General features: G+C 43.3%; 1 long non-coding RNA gene across 1 annotated transcript in view; it reads left to right on the top strand.

The window, feature by feature from the left end:
* Positions 1 to 22,420, top strand: part of LOC145532596 (uncharacterized) — a 51,668-nt gene that overhangs the window by 11,390 nt on the left and 17,858 nt on the right. The window contains exon 2 of the long non-coding RNA XR_014073414.1: positions 2,978 to 3,067. This is a non-coding gene — a long non-coding RNA (uncharacterized LOC145532596). The remainder of the gene's footprint in view (positions 1 to 2,977; positions 3,068 to 22,420) is intronic.

Raw genomic sequence — 22,420 nt, 5'->3', positions numbered from 1 at the left:
AGTTGCAGCTCTTGGGCTCTAAAGCATGGGCTCAGTAGTTGTGACACAGGGGCTTAATTGCTCTGTGGTGTGTGGGATCTTCCCAGAGCAGGGATTGAACCCATGTCCCCTGCACTGGCAGGCGGATTCTTATCCACTGGGCCACCAGGAAAGTCCCAACTCGTCTTAAGTTGTCCTAGTCTTGAGATCACTGAATCGCCTATAAAAGAGGTGAGATTTGGGCAGAGTTTGACTGTAACAAACCCTAGGTATAATTCATTTGAGCTAATAACACCACAGATTTATTTATTGTACACGGGCCTCTGGTGCTACAGGAAAGCTACATAGAAAAACTTAAATTTATTGATCATTGTTAAGTTTCTCTACCCACCACCTTTGAAAACTGTTCAATGGGCTTGTGCAGATCGCCCCCTGGTGGCAGGAGAAAGGCACCAGCCCTTCTGTCTGTGTTCATTCCAGTTCCCTCCAAGATGCTTTTAGAGTCTTCCCCCGGTTCCTCTCGCGTTCTCCCAGCCACAGCATTCTCTCTGCAAGAACACAGATTCGCAGCAACTCACCCTCATCGCATTCCTCATGCCCGGCAGTCTGGCTGCTCCCTGCTGCACTGAAGTCGCTCAGAAAGAAGTAGCCGGTGGACCCCCAGTCTGAACATCCTCATACTTGCTGGTGAAACATTTCTACTGCTGCATTGGGTCCCCCTCTCCTAATCATGCTTGAAATGCCCTTTCTTTGACTCACAGGATCCACGGTGTCCTGACTTTCTTCTGCCTCTGTCATCCTCACTTCTGTCTCTTGAGTGACCCTCTCTCTCTGCCCATCCTAAACGTTTGAACTCCCGATCATTTTCCTTCCTCTTCTGTCTTCACTTGCTGGACTATCTCACCCACTCACATAGTTTCAGCCACCACGTGCCTGGACGCACGTGTCTGAGAACCTGCCTTTCTAGTCCTACACTCTCCCCTGCACCCTTGATCATGTATCTACCTGTCTCCACGATGTTCTGCTCCCAGGTGCTCTAGAGGCCAGCCACTCAGACACGACACGTCCAGAATGGGAGTCCTCACATCCCACCCCCTCCCCCAGCTCCCACTGCGTGTCCCCCATCTCTGCAGTCAGCACCGCCATCTCCCTCCCCAGCCGTCCTGGACTCCCCCTTTCCTCTCTCTATCTGTTGTGTGTTGAACTCTGTTCACCAAAAAAGGGGTTGAAATCCTAAGCCCTTGGTTGGAAATAGGATCTTGGCAGATATATTAAGGTGAAGTCATGCTAGATTTCCTGGTGGCTTAGATGGTAAAGAATCTGCCTGCTGTGCTGGAGACCCTGGTTCGATCAGATCCCTTGGAGAAGGGAATGACAATCCACTCCATTCTTGCCTGGAGAATCCCTACAATCCATGGGATCACAAAGAGTCAGACATGTTTGAGTGATTAACACTTCATACTAGGTTAGGTTGGGGCCCTTATTCAAGTATGACTGGGGTCCTAATAAGGAGCCCAGAAAAGAGAAACTCAGAGGAAGGTGGGTGACCATAGAGCAGAGACTGGAGTGATGCAGGTACAAGCCAGGGGATGACCAGAATGCTCAGCCACATCCAGGAGCTGGGATGAGGCAAGGGTGGATTCCACCCAGAGTCTCAGTGGGAGCATGGCCTGGCTGACACCTTGACTCTGGACTTCAGGCCTCCGGAACTGTGAAAGGATATGCTTCCCTTGTCCAAAGTCCCCCACTTGGTAGTGCTTTGTTATGGCAACCCTGGAATCAAATCCACGGTCCAGGCCTCAACATCCCTAGCTTGGCCTCCTGTGTGGACCATGACATCAGCCTTCTAACCATCTGCCCAGCCTCCAGGCTGATCCAGGCACCTTCCACATGCGTGGCCGGAATGATTCATCAAAAATTCAGGTGTGTCCTGAGACCCACTGACTGCCCAGCCTGTCCCAGCTACTCTGTGTTCCCATGACATCCAGAACAGCTCCTGGTGTTTGTTGCCGAAATGGACTCGGCCTGCGGTGCCCTCCACCCTCCTCTGTGTGGCCAATTCCATCCATCCCAGATGTCATTGGCATGTGCCTCGCACTGGGGTCCCCAGCTCTTGGAGAGCCCACCCCACCCCAGTGCTCACTGTCTGTCCGGACCTTGTAGGAACCCTCAGCCTGCGAGCTCCAAGCGCCTGCCATAAAACCAGGCCTTGATGGGACTTTCCTGGGGGTCCAGTGGCTAAGACTCCGTGCTCCCAATACAGGGATCCAGGTTAAATGCCTGATCAGGGGACTAGATCCCACATGCCTCAACTAAAGATCCTGCATGCTGCAATGAAGAGCGACGATCCCACCTGCTGCAACTAAGGCCCAGCGCAGCCAAATAAATATTAAGTAACAAAAACAGGCACTGGGTAGGTACTCTGTAAAGCTTTGTGAACCTGACCTTGAAATCTGAAATGTCCAGGACCCAAGCCTCAGGCTTTGGTTAGACAAGAGATACCATCGGCCGGGGCCCGTGTCAAAGCCGCCCTCTGCCAACAGCCTCGGGCCCTGGAGACTGGAACAGACAGGCATCTTTGTTCACTGCCATCCGGTTCCCTCCTTTCCGAGAAAGAAGACTGTGGCTCCATCGTGGGGCTGCTTGGCCCTGGACGCGCCCACAACTTGAGCGTGTTTAGACTTTCCAGAGCCCTGGGCACTCAGTCTCCTGGAGGTCTCATCACCCAACATGTTCAACACAATCAGAGGCACCCTACATCTGACACCAAAGATTTTTCCCATAGAAGTTCACCAGCCATGATTTCTCTTCATTGCCTCCATGCATGCCTGGGAAACTTCACAAAGAAAATTAAACCTAAAAATGGTCACCCAACAGTAATGAGATGTTCACAAATAGAACACTAAGCAATTAATAAAGTGTTACATTTATCAGTACCACTTTTATTTGTTGTTTCATTGGATTTCCATTTTATGAGTTTTCTTTCTTATTTTCCCAGGGTTTTCAGCAGCTCCAGGCCTTGGGATCTCTGCTCATTGGGATGGAAGAGCCAAGGGGGAAGGAAGCTCGTGTCCTCAGAGAGGAACCGGTAGGTGGGAAGGCTGCAGCCGTGTGCGCCGGGCTCTGGGCAGGCTGGGAGCTGGCCGAGGCTTTGTCCTGGGCGGTGGGCCTGACGGGTCAATGGCTGAGACACCAAGGGCATCCTTCTGTGTCACCATGCCAGGCAGAACGCAAGCTCTACCCCAGGAAGGGAGGAGGCCAGAGCTCGGGGCCCCGCTGTCCCTTCAGGAGGGGGATGTCCAGGACTCTGCACAGAGCTGTGCCCGGAGCCCAGAGGTCTCAGCACCGCGTTGAGGCCCAGTCCAGCCCAGCGCAAGAGGCTCCCGGTGACTTCGGGGTGGGGAGGAGAGGCAGTGAGCATGGGCTCGGGCCGCGGGCAGACCTGATCAGTGTCCTGGAGGGGTTTGTGAAATTATTTATTTACGGTGGCTGGGTATCCGTTTCTGTGCAGGCTTTTCTGGAGTTGCAGCAAGCAGGGGCCACTCTCTAGTTGCGATGCACGGGCTTCTCATTGCAGCGGCTACTCTTGTTGCAGAGCGCGGGCTGTAAGACGTGAGGGCTTCAGGAGCTGTGGCTCGCTGGCTCTGTCACTGTGGCTCCCGGGCTCCGTTATTGTGGCTCACGGGCTTCACTGCCCTGTGGCACGTGGGATCTTCCCAGACCAGGGATCAAACCCGTGTCTCTTGCATTGGCAGGCAGTTTCTTTACCACTGAGCCATCAGGGAGGCCCTATTTAAAAAATTTGTTTGTTTATTTGGCTGCACTAGGTCTTCGTTGTGCCGTGTGGCATCTAATTCTTTAACCAGGGGTTGAGCCCAGGTGCTCTGTATTGGGTGTGCTGAGTCTAAGCCGCTGGACCACCAGGGAAGTCCCTCCCGGGTGGGTTCTTCATGAGCTGTTTTACCTCAGGCAAGTTTCTGAACCTCTCTTGTGCCTTATCTGTAAAATGGGAATATTTCAGAGTTACTGTAAAGCGTGGGGGATAATTTAAAACAAATTGACGGTTTGGGAAGTGGAAATGGCAACCCACTCCAGTCTTCTTGCCTGGAAAATCCCATGGACGGAGGAGCCTGGTGGGCTACAGTCCATGGGGTCGCAAAGAGTCGGACACGACTGAGCGACTTCACTTCAAAAAGTGAAACTTAGAATTACTATATGGCACATCAGTCCCACTTTTAGGTATATACCCCAAAGAATGAAAAATAGAGACTCAAACATTTGTACGCAAATATTCATACGATAGCCCTGTTGTTGTAGGGCTAGCAACAATTACCAACAGGTGGGAAAACCCCAAATATCCGTCAGTGGATGAATGGATCAACAAAACATATCCATACAATGGAATGTTATTTGGCCATGAAAGGAATGAAGTATTAATACATGCTACAACACAAATCAATCTCGGTAACGTGTTAAATGAAATAAGCCAGATCAAAAGGGCGAATATCATATGATTACATTTATATGAAATATCCAGAATAGACAAATCCTTGGAGAAGAAAAGTAGACCAGAGCCTGTAAGGGAAGAAGGGAAGGGCTGTGGGGTTTCTACTTGGGACGATGAAAATGTTTTGGATTAAAATAATGGTGATGGTTGCACACCTTTGTGAATATATTAAAGCCCCTGAACCACACACTATACAAGGATGAATTTTAATAGGTAAGTTCCATCTCAGCAACAACAAGCCTGAATAATATTGCTCTAGTGTGTGCACGCTCAGTCACGTTTGACTCTGTGAGACGCCACGGACTGTAGCCCGCCAGGCTCCACTGTCCGTGGGGATTCTCCAGGCAAGAATACTGGAGTGAGTTGCCATTTCCTCCTCCAGGAGGTCTTCCTGACCCGGGGATCCAACCCACATCTCTTGCATCTCCTGCATTGGCAGCCAGATTCTTTACCACTGAGCCACCTGGGAAGCCCATTGCTCTAGTACTTATAATCAAGCAACTACAAAACCGATAAAGTTGAACCATATAGTGAAAAAAATCAGACACCAGTACACTGGGTGCCCTCCAAGGACACATCAGTTCTTCACATGGTGACCTTGAACTGTCCCCCCTCCCCAGCTGGGCTTGAGGGAAGAACGAGTAAGCCTCTATCTCACTGCGGGGGCCAAAAGGAAGTCTGATAACACCTCCTCAATGACTTTCTCAAAAGGCAGCATCTTCTTGTTTCCAGCTGCTTGATCAGCTCCAGCCGTCTCCCCAAGAGGACCCCAGTGTCACACATGGGTGAAATGGAAATTCAGGTGACTTCACCTGATTGATAAAGCGTTCTGAATAATGGCTGTAAAAATGCTCACCAAACTCAGGAGACAAACAGAAGGATACAGTGGGAACTTCAGGAAAGAGTTAGGAAATACAGGAAAGAAACCAAAGATGTATTTGTTTTTATTTAACTTATTTGTTAAAATCAGTATCCCTTGGCTTTTTAAAAAAAATATATTTATGTATTTATTTTGGCTGTACCTGGTCTTAGTTGTGGCGTCTGAGATCCAGTTCCCTGACCAGGGATCAAACCCAGGTCCCTGTATTGGGAGCACGGAATCTTAGTCACTGGACCTCCAGGGAAGTCCCTATTTTTTATTTTATATTGAACTATAGTTGATTTACAATGTTGTGTTTCAAGTATCCAACTAAGTGATTCAGTTATACATAGATCCATTCTTTTTTTTTTTTTTCATATATTCATTCTTTTTCAGGTTCTTTCCCCATATAGGTTATTACAGAATATTGAGTAGAGTTCCCTGTGCTATATAGTACATCCTTGTTGATGATCTATTTTTTATTTTTTAGTAATTTTTATTGGCATATAGTTGCTTTACAATGTTGCGTTAATTTCTGCTGCATGGCAGAGTGAATCAGCTATTCATGTACACTTATCCCCTCTTGTTTTGGATTTCCTTCCCATTTAGGGCCACCACAGAGTACTGAGTAGAGTTCTCTGTGCTACACAGGAGATTCTCGTCAGTTATCTATTGAGAATTGTCTTTTTTTATATATTGTAGTGTGTATGTGTTAGGCTTCCCTGGTGGGTCAGACAGTAAAGAATCTGCCTGCAAGGTAGGAGATACATTGATCCCAAACTCCTAACTCATCCTTCCCCTCCATGTTGCCCCTTTGGTAACCATACGTTCTTTTTTGAAGTCTGAATCAGTTTCTGTTTTGTAATTAAGTTCATTTATATCATTTTTTTCTTAGATGCCACATATAAGTGACATCATATGACATTTGTCTTTGACGTACTTCACTTAGTATGATCATCTCTAGTTGCATCCATTTTGCTGCAAATGGCATTATTTCATTTTTATGGTTGAGTGATTTTCCATGGTGTATGTACCGCATTTTTATCCATTCCTCTGCCCATGGACATTTAGGTTGCTTCATGTCTTGGCTGTTGTAAATAGTGCTACAGTGAACATTGGGATACATATGTCTTTTTGAATTATGGTATTCTCAGGAGATGTGCCCAGGAGTGGGACTGCAGGGTCATATGGTCGTTCTATTTTTAGTTTTTTGAGGAAACTCCATACTGTTCTCCGACGTGGCTGCACCAGTTTACATTCCCACCAACCGTGTAGGAGGGTTGCCTTTCTCTGCACCCTCGGCAGTATTTGTTTGTAGATTTTTTTAATGATGGCCATCATGATTGGTGTGAAGTGGTACCTCACTGTAGCTTTGATTTGCATTTTTCTACTAATTAGTAATGTTGAGCATCTTTTCATGTGCTTTTTGGCCATACATATACATGCACACACACACCCACACACACATATATACACGTACATATTTATCTTCTTTGGAGAAATGTCTATTTAGATCTCCCACCAATTTTTTTATTGGGATTTTTTTCTTTTATGTTGAGCTGCATGAACTGTTTTTATATTTTGGAGATTAATCCATGTATCCTGCTACTTGACCAGATTCATAGATGAGCTCTAGTAGTTTTCTGGTGTGATCTGTAGGATTTTCTATGTATAGCATCATGTCATCTGCAAGCAGTGACAGTTTTACTTCTTTTTTTCCAATCTGAATTCCTTTTACGTCTTTTTCTTCTCTGATTGCCATGGCTAGGACTTCTAAAACTACGTTGAATAAAGTGGTGAGGGTGAACATCCTTTTCTGCTTCCTGATCTTAGAGGAAATGCTTTCAGCTTTTTACTACTGAGAATGATGTTAGCTGTGGGTTTGTCCTGTATGGCCTTTATCATGTTGAGGTAGGTTCCCTCTCTGACCACTTTCTGGAGAGTTTTTTTCATAAATGGGTATTGAATTTTTTTCAAAAGATTTTTCTGTATCCACTGAAATAATCATATGGTTTCTATTCTTCAGTTCCTTATAATGTAGGTGTCACCTTGATTGATTGATTTGTGTATGTTGAAGTATCCTTGCATCCCTGGGTTAACTCCTGGTTGATCATGATGTGTGATGCTTTTAATGTGTTGTTGGATTCAGTTTGCCTGTGTTTTGTTGATGGTTTTTGCATGTGTTGACAAGTTACATTGGCCTATAAGTATCTTTTTTGTGGTACGTTTGTCTGGTTTTGGTATCAGAGTGATGGTGGCCTCATAGGATAAACTTGGGAATGTTCCTTCATCTGCAGTATTTTGGAAGAGTTTCAGAAGGACAGGTGTTAGCTCTTCTCTAAATGTTTGAATTCATCTGTGAAACCACCTGGTCATGGACTTTTGCTTATTGGAAAATTTTAAATTACAGTTTCAATTTCAATACTATTTCAATACTTGTGATTGGTCTGTTCATATCTTCTATTTCTTCCTGGCTCAGTCTTAGAAAGTGGTGCCTTTCTGAGAATTTGTCCATTGTGTGTTTTGGAGGAATATAGTTGTTTATAGTAGTTGCTTATGATCCTTCGTATTTCTGTCAGTTGTGACTTTTCTTTTTTTATTTCTAATTTTAGTGATTTCAGCCCTCTCCCTCTTTTCTTGATGAATCTGGCTAAAGGTTTATCAATTTTGTTTACCTTTTCAAAGAACCAGCTTTTAGTTTCATTGATCTTTTCTATTGTTTTCTTCATCTCTGTTGCATTTATTTCTGTTCTGATCTTTACGATTTCTTTCCTTCTGCTAACTTTGGGCTTTGTTCTTTCTCCAGTTACTTTAGGCGTAAGGTTAGTTTGAGATTTTTCTTGCTTCCTGAGGTAAGAGTGTAGAGCTATAAACATCCCTCTTAGAACTGATTTGCTGTGACCCATAGATATTGGGTTGTTGTGTTTTCATTGTCGTTTGTCTCTAGGTATTTTTATTTGCTCTTTGATTTCTTCAGTGATCCATTAGTTGTTTAGTAACATATTATTTAACCTCTGTGTGTTTTTGTTTTTAGTTTTTTTTTTTCTTGTGATTTTGTTTTTTTAATCTTGTAGCATGTGATTGGGAAAGCTGCTTGATGTGATTTCAGTTTTCTCACGTTTGGGCTCGCTTTGGGGCCCAGCATGTGATCGCTCCCGGAGAATGTTCCAAGTGCCCTTGAGAAGAATGTGTATTCTGCTGCTTTCAGATGGAATGTTCTGTAAATATCAGTTAGATTCATCTAGTCTAACGTGTCATTTAAGGCCAGTAGGTGAAAGGGATTACTAGATACAAACTTCCCATTATAAAATGAATGTGACAGGGATGTAATACACAGCTCACACAATATAGTCAAAAGCATTGTAATAACTCTGTGTGGAGACAGATGGTAATTAGACTTACGGTGTCGATCATTTCATAATGTATTTGATTGTTGAATCACTATGTTGTCCACCTGAAACTAATATAACACTGTAAATCAATCATACAGTCATACTTCAGTAAGGGAAAGAAGGCTCTCCAAATGAAGTCACATTATGAGGGATTTCCACATATACATTTAGGGGGGCACAATTCACCCCATAAAAGGTGGCAGCAACTCACTTTGAAATGTGGTAGTCCTTGCCAGCTGTTGTTGGATGCCATCAGCCAAAACCAAGACAGAAATTCTTATTTTGGCCGGGGGGCGGAGGGGATAATTATAACATACAATTCACTGAACAAAAAAAAAATGGGTATTTATGCATATTTGGTTGTATATTTACTTTGTTGTTCAGTCGCTCAGTCATGTCTCACTCTTTGCAACTCCATGGACTGCAGCACTCCAGGCTTTCCTGTCCTTCACCATCTCCTGGAGCTTGCTCAAACTCATGTCCGTTGAGTCAGTGATGCCATCTCGTCCTCTGTCGTCCCCTTCTCCTCCTGCCTCCTATCTTTCCCAGCATCAGGGTCTTTTTCAGTGAGTCAGCTCTTCACATCAGGGGGCCAAAGTATTGGAGCTTCAGCCTCAGCATCAGTCCTTCCAATTAATATTCAGGGTTGATTTCCTTTAGGATGGACTGGTTTGATCTCCTTGCAGTCCAAGGGACTCTCAAGAGTCTTCTCCAATACCACAGTTCGAATTAGATGTTGGGTTTCTGAGAAATATGTTGTGGTTTTTCTGAAGGTAGAAATAGATGCATAATATCCATCCAAGGTGTCTTGAGCTGTGAAGCAGGTTCTTGTTCTGTTTGGTTGTATGTCTAAGCACCTATCCTCTGCTAAACAACTCTCAGTCAGCATTTCTTGTAATGTGGGCCACATAAATACAGTGTCACAAGATGTTCTGTGAGTGGAAAATGGAAGAAAATTCACGTAAGGAATGTTATATACTTTATTCCCTTCTTAGAGATTCACCAGACAGGATATGAATGCACAAAAGCGTGCATCCTGTTAAGAGCCTTTCTTCCTGCAATTCATCGCCAAGCTTTCTTTCGCAGAAGCATCAGAATCAATATTGTGCTTCTGGGAACAGTCCCCCGAGAGTCCAGCCTTGTCTCCATACTCCCCCCACGGTCAGCACAGGTCACCCAGCTCACCTGGACCAGGTGCCAGGAGGTCAGGGGAAGGCTGGGAGCTGCAGCACTTCTGACTCCATCCCCGGAAATAGGGGTCCCCACCCAGATGCACCAGCTTTCAATGATGCAACAAAGCCATTCCCTTCCCTCTCTGAGCCCCCATTGTATTATCCAGAAAATACAGAAATATGGACCCTGTAACCTACTAGTCATAATCTAGAATCAGAGAATTAATCCCTACAGAATAAAGTAATCTCCATAGAATAAAACCATTAGCCCCATCCAGTGTCGAGTTCTAATGCAACTGTTGGCTCCAGGCCGCTTGTGTGTGGACATTTCTGAAAGGGACCTAGATTCTTTTCTGGATTTATTGGTTGAGATACCACTCTACTTTTGAGACCTAGCTTGAAACCCTTGGCCTCAAAGGGTTTCTTAAGATTCTTTCTTTAAAAAAAATTTTTTTTTTAATTTGGCTGAGCCTTAGTTGCAGCATTCGAACTCTTAGTTGCAGCCTGTGGGGTCTAGTTCCCTGACCAGGGATAGAACCCCAGACCCCCTGCATTGGGAATGCAGAGTCTTAGCCACTGGACTACCAGGGAAGTCCAAGATTCATCCTTCGCATAACCTGTGCAAAGTAATTCTGCCCACACTTCCCCCACCACTCTCCTTCCCAGGGTTCAGGGAGCAGGGCACAGAGATGGGGAGAAAGGATAAAGGCTTTGTGGCTTTGACCTGCTCTATGATGCAGGGGTGATGGTGGGCAGAATTTGGGAACAGCTGTCAGGGGAAGGATCAGAGAAGCAGCAACAGTTGAAAAAGCACGTGGTCAGGAACTCTCAGTGACCCATGAGATCACACAGGGTCCGCTGGACAGGCCTGCATGGCACCATCTAGAATCTCAAGATGTTAGAAGCAGGATCAGGTGTAGATTCTGAGACCAGGGGCTGACCCTCTGTCACCATGCTGGTGAGGGAAGCTTGGTGCCCACTGCTGCCAACTTGAGGGACCAGAGCAGGCTGCCGGGCACGTATTTCTAGACAAAGTCACTCCCATCCTGCAAATGAGCACCGGATGACTTGTCCTGAGGGACCCCCAAAGCTCCCCCTGTCTCCTTCTTGGAGCATCTCCACTGTCTGAGTGCAAGTCGATGCAGCAAGTTGGTTTTGATGTAGATTTTTTTTAATTAATTTTTTTTGGCTGTGCTGGGTGTTCATTGTTGCGCACCAGCCCTCTCTAGCTGCTGCGAGCGGGGGCTACTCTTCGTTATGGTGTGCGGGCTTCTCATTGTGGTGGCTTCTCTTGTTGTGGAGTGGGGACTCCAGAGCGCTGGCTCAGTGGTTGTGACGCCCTGGCAGGTGGGATCTTCCCGAACCAGAAATCAAACCCGCGTCCCTTGCATTGGCAGGTGGATTCTCAACCACTGGGCCACCAGGGAAGTCCTGATGTGGGTTTTAACACGAAATTAACTCGCAGGTGTTTGGAGGCACGTTTCAGATGGACCCCACTTTAATAAAGAAGTGTATACCAGCCCTTCGAACTGAGAGAAAGCTGATAAATTAGGGCAGCAACTCTACATCAGGAAGGACAGCAGAAAGGGAGGGAGGGAGAAGGAGGAAAGGAGGAGACGGGGAGGGAGGGAAGGACCACTAGTAGTGCTTGAGTCAAGGGGAGTTTGTGTCAAGAGAGCCGATTTTTTTGCCAGCTAGTCCCAGATGCATTGTCACCTTCAGAGCTGTCATTTCTTGAGGGACGCAGCTCGAAACAGAAGCAGCTGTTTTCCCATTAATCACGCTCACAGACACACCCACCCATCCATCCACCCTCCCACCCACCCACCCTATCGAAACAAGCTTGACTTGGAGCACCCGCTGGTTGGCTCTGCTAAAATATGTGTTCTCGTGGCGCCCTCTGGTGTCCAGACTGTGAAATAACAGCCTGGGCGGTTCCGCGGGAACTCCTGGGCTGAATGGCCATTACCTCCGCCCATGGGGCCTAAGCCACACTGACCCTTATATACACAGGCCTGCTGCATTTCTTAGAGATTTCTCATCTCCCAACTGCCACGAGATGAGGAATTATAGCTGTAGTTTCCCTTCTGAGTTCAGGTTAGGGACTTTTGCCCAGGGTACATCACTAGTTACCCACGAGGTCAGGAGATATATATTTTATTAGGTTATGATCCTTCGAATTATAACCCAGAATGAAGACTCTAGTAAATAGTACTGACAGTTTATATACAGGAGCCTCATCCTTTCAGTTTCCATATTTCCACTGCACACTTGAGGAAGCCCAGACTCACAGAACACGTTAAAAATGAGCTATAATTTGAGCCCAAACCTGACTCTCTCCCACATTCTGGAACCATATCATGCTCACTCCTAAGAAATGTTTATGAAACAGCTGGTGTGGGTTCATGACATCAGTATTAAGAAGGGCTTCCCAGGAGAACTGAAAAACGGGTATTTAAAGAAATGCTTGTACCTAGATGCTCACAGCGGTATCATTCATAGTAGCTAAAAGGTAGAAGCCCTCCAATGTCCGTCAGCTACAGAATGGATAAAATGTGATGACATCCAGGCAATGCAATAGTATACAGGCAAAAAAAAAAAGGAGTGAAGCATTGACATGTGCTACAGCATGGATGGACCTGGGAAACATGCCAAGTCAAAGAAGCCAGACCCAAAAGATCACATACTGTATGATTCCACTTACATGAAATGCCCAGAATAGGCAAATCCATGGCAGAAGAGTGGTGCCAAGGTCTAGGGGAAATGAGGGAATTGGAGGGGCTGCCAAATGGGGACAAGGGTTCCTTTTGGGGCTGATGAAAATGTACTATAATTATATAGAGGTGGTGGCTGCATAACATTGCAAATGTTCTAAATGCCACTGGATTGCACACTTTAAAATGGTTAATTTATGTTTTGTAAGTTTCATCCTAATATAAAAAAGTTCTTTATTTTTTAATTAATTTTAATTGGAGGATAATTACTTCATAATATTGTGATAGCATTGACAAGAATCAGCCACGAGTATGCATATGTTGCCCTCATCCTGCACCCCTCTCCCACCTTTCTCCCTACCTATCCCTTGTTTAGAAAGAGAATGAATGAAGGGTTTCACGTATCTCTTCAGAACGTTGAAGAGTTTCCCAGTCTGCCTTGAGACAATTAATATAACAACTTTTCCTGAACACCTGCTCTGTGCCAAGCATTATTGTAGGAGTTGAGGACTTCGCCTTGGTGGAGAGTGGGGCAAAAACCTCTTTGGTAGGTGTGACATTTACAGATGGAAGTCAGACAATAAATAATACATTGCCAGACAAGGCAAGGTATATTGTTTATTAAGTTGTAGTAAGTGTCAAGAGGGAGAGGAAAGGAATCAGTGTGTGTTGAGTGTGGGGAGTAGGCTAGGGAAGTCACCGCTAAGCAGACATTGTTAGTAAAGACCTGAAGGAGATAAGAAGAGAGAGCCATGAAAATGCCTGAGGGAGAGAGGCCCAGGCAGAAGGAGCAGCATGTGCAAAGGTCCTGAGGCAGGATCATGGTTGGAGGCCAGTGCGGCTGGATCCATGTAAGCAAGAGGAGTGGGGGATGGGAAGAGTGGATCACTTTAATGGCTTTTCATTCTGGCTGAGATGGGAGCCTCTGGAAGGGTTTGAGCAAAGGAATGACTTTGTCATCATGTGCATAAAACACAGAGAACATAATCAACAGCTATCAAGCCGACACTCACGTGACCACCGCCAAAGTCACGAACTAGACAGTGGTCAGTCCCCTAGCAGCCCCCAGCAGACCTTCTTAACAACCTGAGCCCCTAATACCCCACCCCCTGCAGAGCTTCCATGCTTTTTATAGCTCTTGCTTCCTTTGTAGTTTAGCATCTATGTGCTCATTCCTAAAAAAAAGTACGGCCACTTCTGAATTTTTATGCAGAATTGTTGCCTACTTTTGAATTTTTTATACATGGAATCATACTATCTGAACTTTTTATGGCTAGTTTTCAAAGTTTTTATGGCTATACTTTATTTTTCTAAGGTTAAACAGTGTTGCAAATATTTGTTCATTTTAGTTGTATAATATCCCATCACTTGTTGGAAATCACCCGAAGCGCTGTTTTTGTTTTGTTGAAGTATAGTTGATTTACAATGTTGTGTTAATTTCTGCTATACAGCAAAGTGATTTAATTATACATATGTATACATTCTTAAAAAATTTTTTTTTCCGCTATGGTTTATCACAGGATACTGAATATAGTTCCTTGTGCTATACAGCAAATTTTATTGACATACAGTAGATATACAGTGTTGATAGTTTCTGCTGTATAGCAAAGTGAAGCCATTGTACAAGTACAAGGAACTTGCTTATCCCTTCCATATGCAATAGTTTACCAGTTTGCATCTTCTCATCCCAAATTCCCACTCCGTCCCTCCCCTGCTTCCTTGGCAACCACATATCTGTTCTCTGTGTCTATGAGTCTGTTTCTGTTCATTTGTGTCATAATTTAGATTCCATAGATAAGTGATATCCTATGGTGTTTATCTTTCTCTGATTTACTTCATGCAGTATGATCATCTCTAGGTCCATCTATGTTGCTGCAAATGACGTTATTTCATTCTCTTTTATGACTGAGTAATATCCACTTTATATATATGTGCCCCATCTTCTTTATCCACTCATCTGTCGATGGACGTTAACTAGGTTGTTTCTGTGTCTTGGCTATTGTAAATAGTGCTGCTGTGAACACAGGGGTGTGTGTAACTTTTTGAATTAGAGTTTTGTTCAGGTATATGCCCAGGAGAGGGATTGCCGGATCATATGGTAGTTCTATTTTTAGTTTTTTGAGGAACCTCCATGCTGTTTACCATAATGGCTTCACGAGCTTACATTCCCACTCACAGTGTCTTAGGCTTCCCTCTTCTCTGTCCCTCTCCAGCATTTGTTACTTGTAGATTTTTTTAATGATGACCACTCTGACTGGTGTGATATGGACTCTCATTGTAGTTTTGATTTGCATTTCTCTAATAATTAGCGATGTTGAGCATCTTTACATGCCCCTATTGGCTAACTGTATGGCATCTTCCAAAGCTAATGCTGATGGATGCAAGGTCATCTCCAGTAGGGTTATTATTGAAAACGCTGCTATAAACATTTGTGCTCAGGTGACCTGCATGTCAGTCCCCGAGCTATGAACTTAGAAATGGAGTTGATGGTTGATATGGGGTATAGATCTTCCTTCTAGACAAAGCCAAACTGATGTCCAGAGTGGCTGAACTTGTTCACATGCCCACAGTCATCATTATCCTTGCCAACAGTTGACACTATCAGATGTTTTGATTTTTGTCATTCTGGTGGGTGTGTAGCCATATCTCATCAGGATTTCACTTTGCATTTTCTTGCAGACTAATGAGGCTTGCACCATTTCACATTTAACAGATCTTTGTATTTCCCTCTTTGGGAGAGTATTTGTCAAAAATTTTACCCATTTTACTATCCAGTTGTTGCTTGGTTTGGAAAAAAACCTCATATTCTAGATATTTGTCCTTTGTTGGTTGTATGTGGCCAAATACCTTCTAGTCTGTGGTTTGTCTTTTCACTGATTTTTTAAAAAATTTTATTGACATACAGTTGATACACAATGTTGATAGTTTCTGCTGTATAGCAAAGTGAAGCCATTGTACAAGTACATATATTCACTCCTTTTAAGGTTTTTTTCCCATATAGGTCATTACAGAATATTGAGCAGAGTTCCCTATGCTATTTAGTAGTTCCTTATTAGTTATCTATTTTATATATAGTAGTGTGTATTTGTTAATCCCAATCTTCCAATTTATCTCACCTCCTCTCCTCTCCCCCACAACCCCGGTAACTGTAAGTTTGTTTTCTACATCAGTGACTCTAATTCTGTTTTGTAAATAGGTTCATTTGTACCGTTTTTTACATATAAGCAATATCTTACGATATTTGTCTTCCTCTGTTTGACTTACTGTGGTGTCATTTCATCAACAGAAGTTGATTTCTAAATTTTCTGGTAAAACCCTTTTTGGTAAACAATTTTAGGAGTTTGGATAAATACATCTACTCATGTAACCATCACCACATTCAAACTACGGAACAGCTCCAGGCTCCCCAGTTCTGCCAGTGCCCCTTTCCAGTCAAGTGTTCTCCCGCCCCCAGCAACCACAGATCCACTTTTCTGTCTTTACACTTTCACCTTTTCCAGAGCGCCATATATATAGATACATAGGGTTTGTAGCCTTTTGAGTCTGGTTTCTTTTCCTTTGCTTAGCGTGATGCATTTGAGATTCATTGACGTTTCATGGATCAGTAATTTATTCCTTTTTGATTGCTACTGGTCCCTTGAGTGGTACAGGTTTCCCCTGCTTTCCGAAAGAGGAGTGTTCCATGGACACCTTCCATGAGCTTCAATGGTGTAAAGTGAAGAAGCAGTTACCTTAGCGCATGAGTGCGTGCATAGTTGCTCAGTCGTGTCCGACTCTTTGTGGCCCCATGGCCTGCAGCTCGCCAAGCCCCTCTGTCCACGGGATTCTCCAGGCAAGGATACTGGAGCAGGTTGCCATTTCCTCTCCAGGGGATCTTCCTAACCCAGGAATCAAATCCGTGTCTCTTAAATCTCCTGCACTGGTAGGTGAATTCTTGCCACTTGGGAAGCCCATCTTAGAGCACACCTTGCTAACAAATGCACAGAATAAGTTGATGTAAAACACAGATGCTCACAGACGTAGTTCAGACTATGACCCCTTGATGCTGAGATTCTTGCTGTAGTTCCCGGAGGGGAGAGTTTGGCAATGCCACTGTTGCTGACAAGATTTTTCCTGTGTTTTCTATTAGGAATTTTATGGTTTCAATTCTTACAGTTAAGTCTTTAGTCCATTTCAAGTTAATTTTTGTGACTGGTGTGTGTAAGACAGGGTCTTGTTTCATGCTTTTGTCGGTGAATATCCAATTTTCTCCAGCACCACTTATTGAAGAGGCTTCCTTTTCTCCATTGAAAATTCTAGGCTCCCTTGTCAAATGTTAGTTGATGATATATGTATGGGTTTATTTCTAGGCTGTAGATTCTATTCTTTGGTTTCTGTTCTTTTGGTGCTTGTTTTTATGGTAGTACCATACTATTTTGATGGCTATAGCTGTACAATAGAGTTTGAAATCAAAAGTGTGATGCCTCAGGCTTTGTTATTCTTTTTCAGGATTGCTTTTCCGGTCAAGTTCCTTTAAAAATTATGGGAATTCGGGGATTGTTTTTTCTGTTATGAAAAATACCATTGGAATCTTCATAAGGATCACATTAACTCTATAGATAGCTTTGGGTAGTTTGGATACTGTAGCAATATTAATTCTTCTGATCTATGAACATGGGCTGTCTTCCCATTAATCTGTGTCATCTTCATTTCCTTTCATCCATGTCTTATAGTTTTTAGTGTAGAGGTCTTTCATCTCCTTGGTTAAAATTATTCCTAAGTGTTATATTGTTTTGATGCTATTGTAAATGAAACTATTTTTTTTCTTTTATAAATTGTTGTTAGTGTATAGAAATGCTACTGATTTATATATTGATTCAGTTACTGAATTTGTTGATTAGATCTGTCTTTTTTCTTTTTTGCTGCAGTCTTTTTTTTTAAATAAGTTCAGCTTCTTCATTTATTTTATTTTACTTTTTATTGAGGTATAGTTGATTTACAATATTAGTTTCAAGTGTGCAACATAGTGATTCAAAACTGTTATACATATACTCTAAGATTATTATAAAATATTGGCTGTATTTCATATGCTGTACAATATATCCTTGTAACTTATTTACTTCATTTACTTTTTGTGGGTGTGTTCCACTAAAATTTTATGATGCTTACTGAAATTTAAGTTTATTTTCCTCTTTTTTGAAATTCAAGTATAGTTCATTTAAATATTTTATTAGTTTCAGGTAAATAGCATAGTGATTCAGTATTTTTATGAATTATACTCCATTAAAGTTATTACAAAATAATGGCTATAATTCCCTTGTTGCATAATATATCCTTGTTACTTATCTATTTTATACATAGTAGTTTGTATCTCTTAATACCATACCCTATCTTACCCACCTCCCTTCCTTCTCACCACTGATAAATTCTAGTTTGTTTTCTGTATCTGTGAGTCCGTTGTGTTATATATATTCGTGTTTTGTTTTATATTCCACATATAAGTGGTATCATTCATTATTTGTCTTTCTCTATTTCACCAAGCATAATATTTTCTAAATCTATCCACATTGCAGCCAGCAAATGGCAGAATTTAATTTTTCATAGTCAATATTCCATTGTGTGTGTGTATATGTGTGTGTGTATATGTCTGTATATGTGTGTATACCACATCTTCATTATCCATTCATCTCTTAGTGGACACTTGGGTTGCTTCTATATCTTGGCTATTGTAAATTGTGCTGCTCTGAACCTGGGGTGCTGGTATCTTATACAGTGTTCTCATTTTTTTATGGAAGTATACCCAGGAGTGGAGCTGCTGAATCCTAGGGTAGTTTTATTTTTAGTTTTTTGAGGAACCTCCATATTGTTTTCCTTGATGGTTACACAAATTTACATTCCCACCAAGAGTGCATGAGGGTTCCGTTTTATCTACATAGTCACCAACATTTGTTCTGTAGACTTCCTAATAATCATTTTGAGGTGATATCTCATGATGATAGGTATGAGTTAAAATCTCATGGTTGATTTGCTTTTCCCTAATAATTAGCAATGTTGAGCATGTTTTCATGTACCTGTTGGCCATCAGTATGTTTTCTTTGGAAAAATGTCAATCAGGTCTTCTTTCCAATTAGCTTTTTTGATTGAGTTTTTTGTTTTTTTGATATTGAGTTTTATGAGATGTTTATATATTTTTGATATTAACTCACTGTCGGTCATATTGTCTGCAGATATTTTCTCCCATTCTAGAACTTTTATGGTGTCATGTCTTTCATTTATGTCTTTAATCCATTGTGAGTTCATTTTTGCATATGGTGTAGGAAATGTTCTCATTGCATTATTTTACATGTAGTTGTCTAGTTTTCTCAGCACCACTTACTGAAGAGATGATCTTTTCTCCATCACATATTTTTACCCCCTTTGTCATAGATTAATTGACCGTAAGAATATGGGTTTATTTCTGGGCTCTCTATTCTGTTTAATTGACACGTTGGTCTGTGGGGCTGGGTCCTGGGCTCCCTGGTGGGCAGAGCCATGTCCAGGGGTGACGGTGGGCCCAGGGGATCTTAAGGCAACCTGTCTGCTGGGGGGTGGGATGTTGTGTCCACACTTGGCTGTTGGACTTGAGATGTCCCAGCACTGGTGACTACAGGCTGTTGGGCCCAGGTGGGGCTGGGTCCACTAGAGGGAGGCTAATAACCTAGAGAGAGGATTCAGATGGCACTGACCAGCACCACCAGCCTCCAGGTGGTAAACCAAGCTCCCAGACATGACTGCTGCCAGTGTCTGTGCTCCCAGGGGGAGCTGTAGTTGTCTCCTGCCTCTCCGGAAGACTCTGCAGGATCAGTGGGCATGTCTGACTCAGGCTCCTTTCAAATCACTGCTTCTGCCCTGGGTCCCAGAGTGTGTGAGATTTTGTGTGTGCCCCCTTTTAGAAAAATACATTTATTTATTTATTTATTTGGCTGTGCTGGCTTGGCTAGTTGCGGCATGTGGAATCGTTGAGCTTCATTGAGGCATACAGGATCTTTAGTTGGTGGCATGCAAATTCTTAGCTGCAGTATACGGGATCTAATTCCCCGACCAGGGATTGAACCCGGGCCCCCTGCATTGGGAGCTCGGAGTCTTAGCCATTGGACCACCACGGCAGTCCCTGGATGTCCGCTTTAACAGTGATGTCTATTCTCTCTGGGTCTCCTGAAAGAAGACTCACAGGAGGCTCACAGCCAAATGCTCTGTGGGCTCATCTTCCAAATGAGACCCTGTGGGCTGGGGAGGCTGACATGCAGCTCAGCCACTGGGCTTATGGGACTTGACTGTATCATGACTCTGCCCCTCCTGCCCATCTCATCGTGGTTCCTTCTCTATGTCTTTAGTTGTATAAGGTCTTTACTGGCAGGTTTTGGGCTTTTTCACCAGTAGTTGTTCAGCAGATAGTTGTAATTTGGAAGTGCCCAAGAGAGGAGATGAGCATTGGCTCTTTCTATTCTGCCATCCTGGCTGGTCTCCTGACCCATAGGTTATGCAAATGTGCAGTCTTAATTTTCAGATGCTTAGGAGTTTACTAATTATTTAAAAAATATGACTTAGATGCATTGCTGTCATAGAATATACTCTTAAGTTGTCAGTCCCTTGAAACATGTTGGCATTTCCTCAGTTCAGTTCAGTCGCTCAGTCATTTCCGACTCTTTGTGACCCCATGAACCGCAGCACACCAGGCATCCCTGTCCATCACCAACTCCCAGAGTCCACCCAAACCCATGTCCATTGAGTTGGTAATGCCATCCAACCATCTCATCCTCTCTCATCCCCTTCTCCTCCTGTCCCCAATCTTTCCCAGCATCAGGGTCTTTGCCAATGAGTCAGCTCTTCACATCAGGTGGCCAAAGTATTGAAGTTTCAGCTTCAACATCAGTCCTTCCAATGAAAACCCAGGACTGATCTCCTTTAGGATGAACTGGTTGGATCTCCTTGCAGTCCAAGGGACTCTCAAGAGTCTTCTCCAACACCACAGTTCAAAAGCATCAATTCTTCTGTGCTCAGCTTTCTTTATAGTCCAACTCTCACATCCATACATGACCACTGGAAAAACCATAGCCTTGACTAGATGAACTTTGTTGGCAAAGTAATGTCTCTGCTTTTTAATATGCTGTCTAGGTTGGTCATAACTTTCCTCGCAAGGAGTAAGCGTCTTTTAATTTCATGGCTGCAATCACCATCTGCAGTGATTTTGGAGCCCAGAAAAATAAAGTCAGCCACTGTTTCCACTGTTTCCCCATCTATCTGCCATGAAATGATGGGACCAGATGCCATGATCTTAGTTTTCTGAATGTTGAGCTTTAAGCCAACTTTTTCACTCTCCTCTTTCACTTTCATCAAGAGGCTCTTTAGTTCTTCTTCACTTTCTACCATAAGGGTGGTGTCATCTGCATATCTGAGGTTATTGATATTTCTCCCAGCAATCTTGATTCCAGCTTGTGCTTCCTCCAGCCCAGCGTTTCTCATGATGTACTCTGCATAGAAGTTAAATAAGCAGGGTGAGAATATACACCCTTGACGTACTCCTTTTCCTATTTGGAACCAGTCTGTTGTTCCATGTCCGGTTCTAACTGTTGCTTCCTGACCTGCATACAGATTTCTCAGGAGGCAGGTCAGGTGATCTGGTATTCCCATCTCTTAAAGAATTTTCCACAGTTTATTGTGATCCATGCAGTCAAAGGCATTGGCATAGTCAATAAAGCAGAAAGAGATGTTTTTCTGGAACTCTCTTGCTTTTTCGATGATCCAGCGGATGTTGGCAATTTGATCTCTGGTTCCTCTGCCTTTTCTAACACCAGCTTGAACATCTGGAAGTTCATGGTTCACATATTGCTGAAGCCTGGCTGGGAGAATTTTAAGCATTACTTTACTAGTGTGTGAGATGAGTGCAATTGTGCGTTAGTTTGAGCATTCTTTGGCATTGCCTTTCTTTGGGATTGGAATGAACACTGACCTTTTCCAGTCCTGTGGCCACTGCTGAGTTTTCCAAATTTGCTGGCATATCGAGTGCAGCACTTTCACAGCATCATCTTTCAGGATTTGATATAGCTCAACTGGAATTCCATCACCTCCACTAGCTTTGGTCGTAGAGATGCTTCCTAAGGCCCACTGACTTTGCATTCCAGGATGTCTGGCTCTTGGTGAGTGATCACACCATCATGATTATCTGGGTCCTGAAGATCTTTTTTGTACAGTTCTTCTGTGTATTCTTGCCACCTCTTCTTAATATCTTCTGCTTCTTAAGTTAGGTCCCTACCATTTCTGTCCTTTATTGAGCCCATCTTTGCATAAAATGTTCCCTTGGTATCTCTAATTTTCTTAAAGAGGTCTCTAGTCTTTCCTCTATTTTCCTCTATTGTTTTCCTCTATTTCTTTACATTGATCGCTGAGGAAGGCTTTCTGGCTCAAACTAAAGACAGCCTAGATTTCCTTCTACAGGCGAATGGCTAAACAAACTGTGGTTCTTACATATTAGGTGGCTGAGCCTACTTAAGCTGCCATAGCAAAGCACCACAGACTGGATGACTTAAACAACAGAAACATTTTCTCATAGTTCTGGAGACTGGAAAGACCAGGATCAAGGTTCCAGCAGGGGTTGGCTTCTGGCTCAGAGTCCTCATGTAGAAGAGGGAGAGAGGGTTTTTTTTTTTTTTTTTGATGTCTGTTGTCCATTGTAAAGACGATGCCCACAGTTTCCATCATATCAGGGCTCCACCCATCTGATCTCATTTAAACTTAATCACCTCCTTAAAGGCCTGTTTCCAATATGGTCACATGGGCAG

Source organism: Giraffa tippelskirchi, chromosome 13, assembly GCF_054371585.1.
Source record: "Giraffa tippelskirchi isolate mGirTip1 chromosome 13, T2T-mGirTip1v1.2.pri, whole genome shotgun sequence".
Classification (NCBI taxonomy): Eukaryota; Metazoa; Chordata; class Mammalia; order Artiodactyla; family Giraffidae; genus Giraffa; species Giraffa tippelskirchi.
The sequence above is the reverse complement of the archived record's forward strand: the minus strand, read 5'-3'. Positions and strand labels throughout refer to the sequence as shown.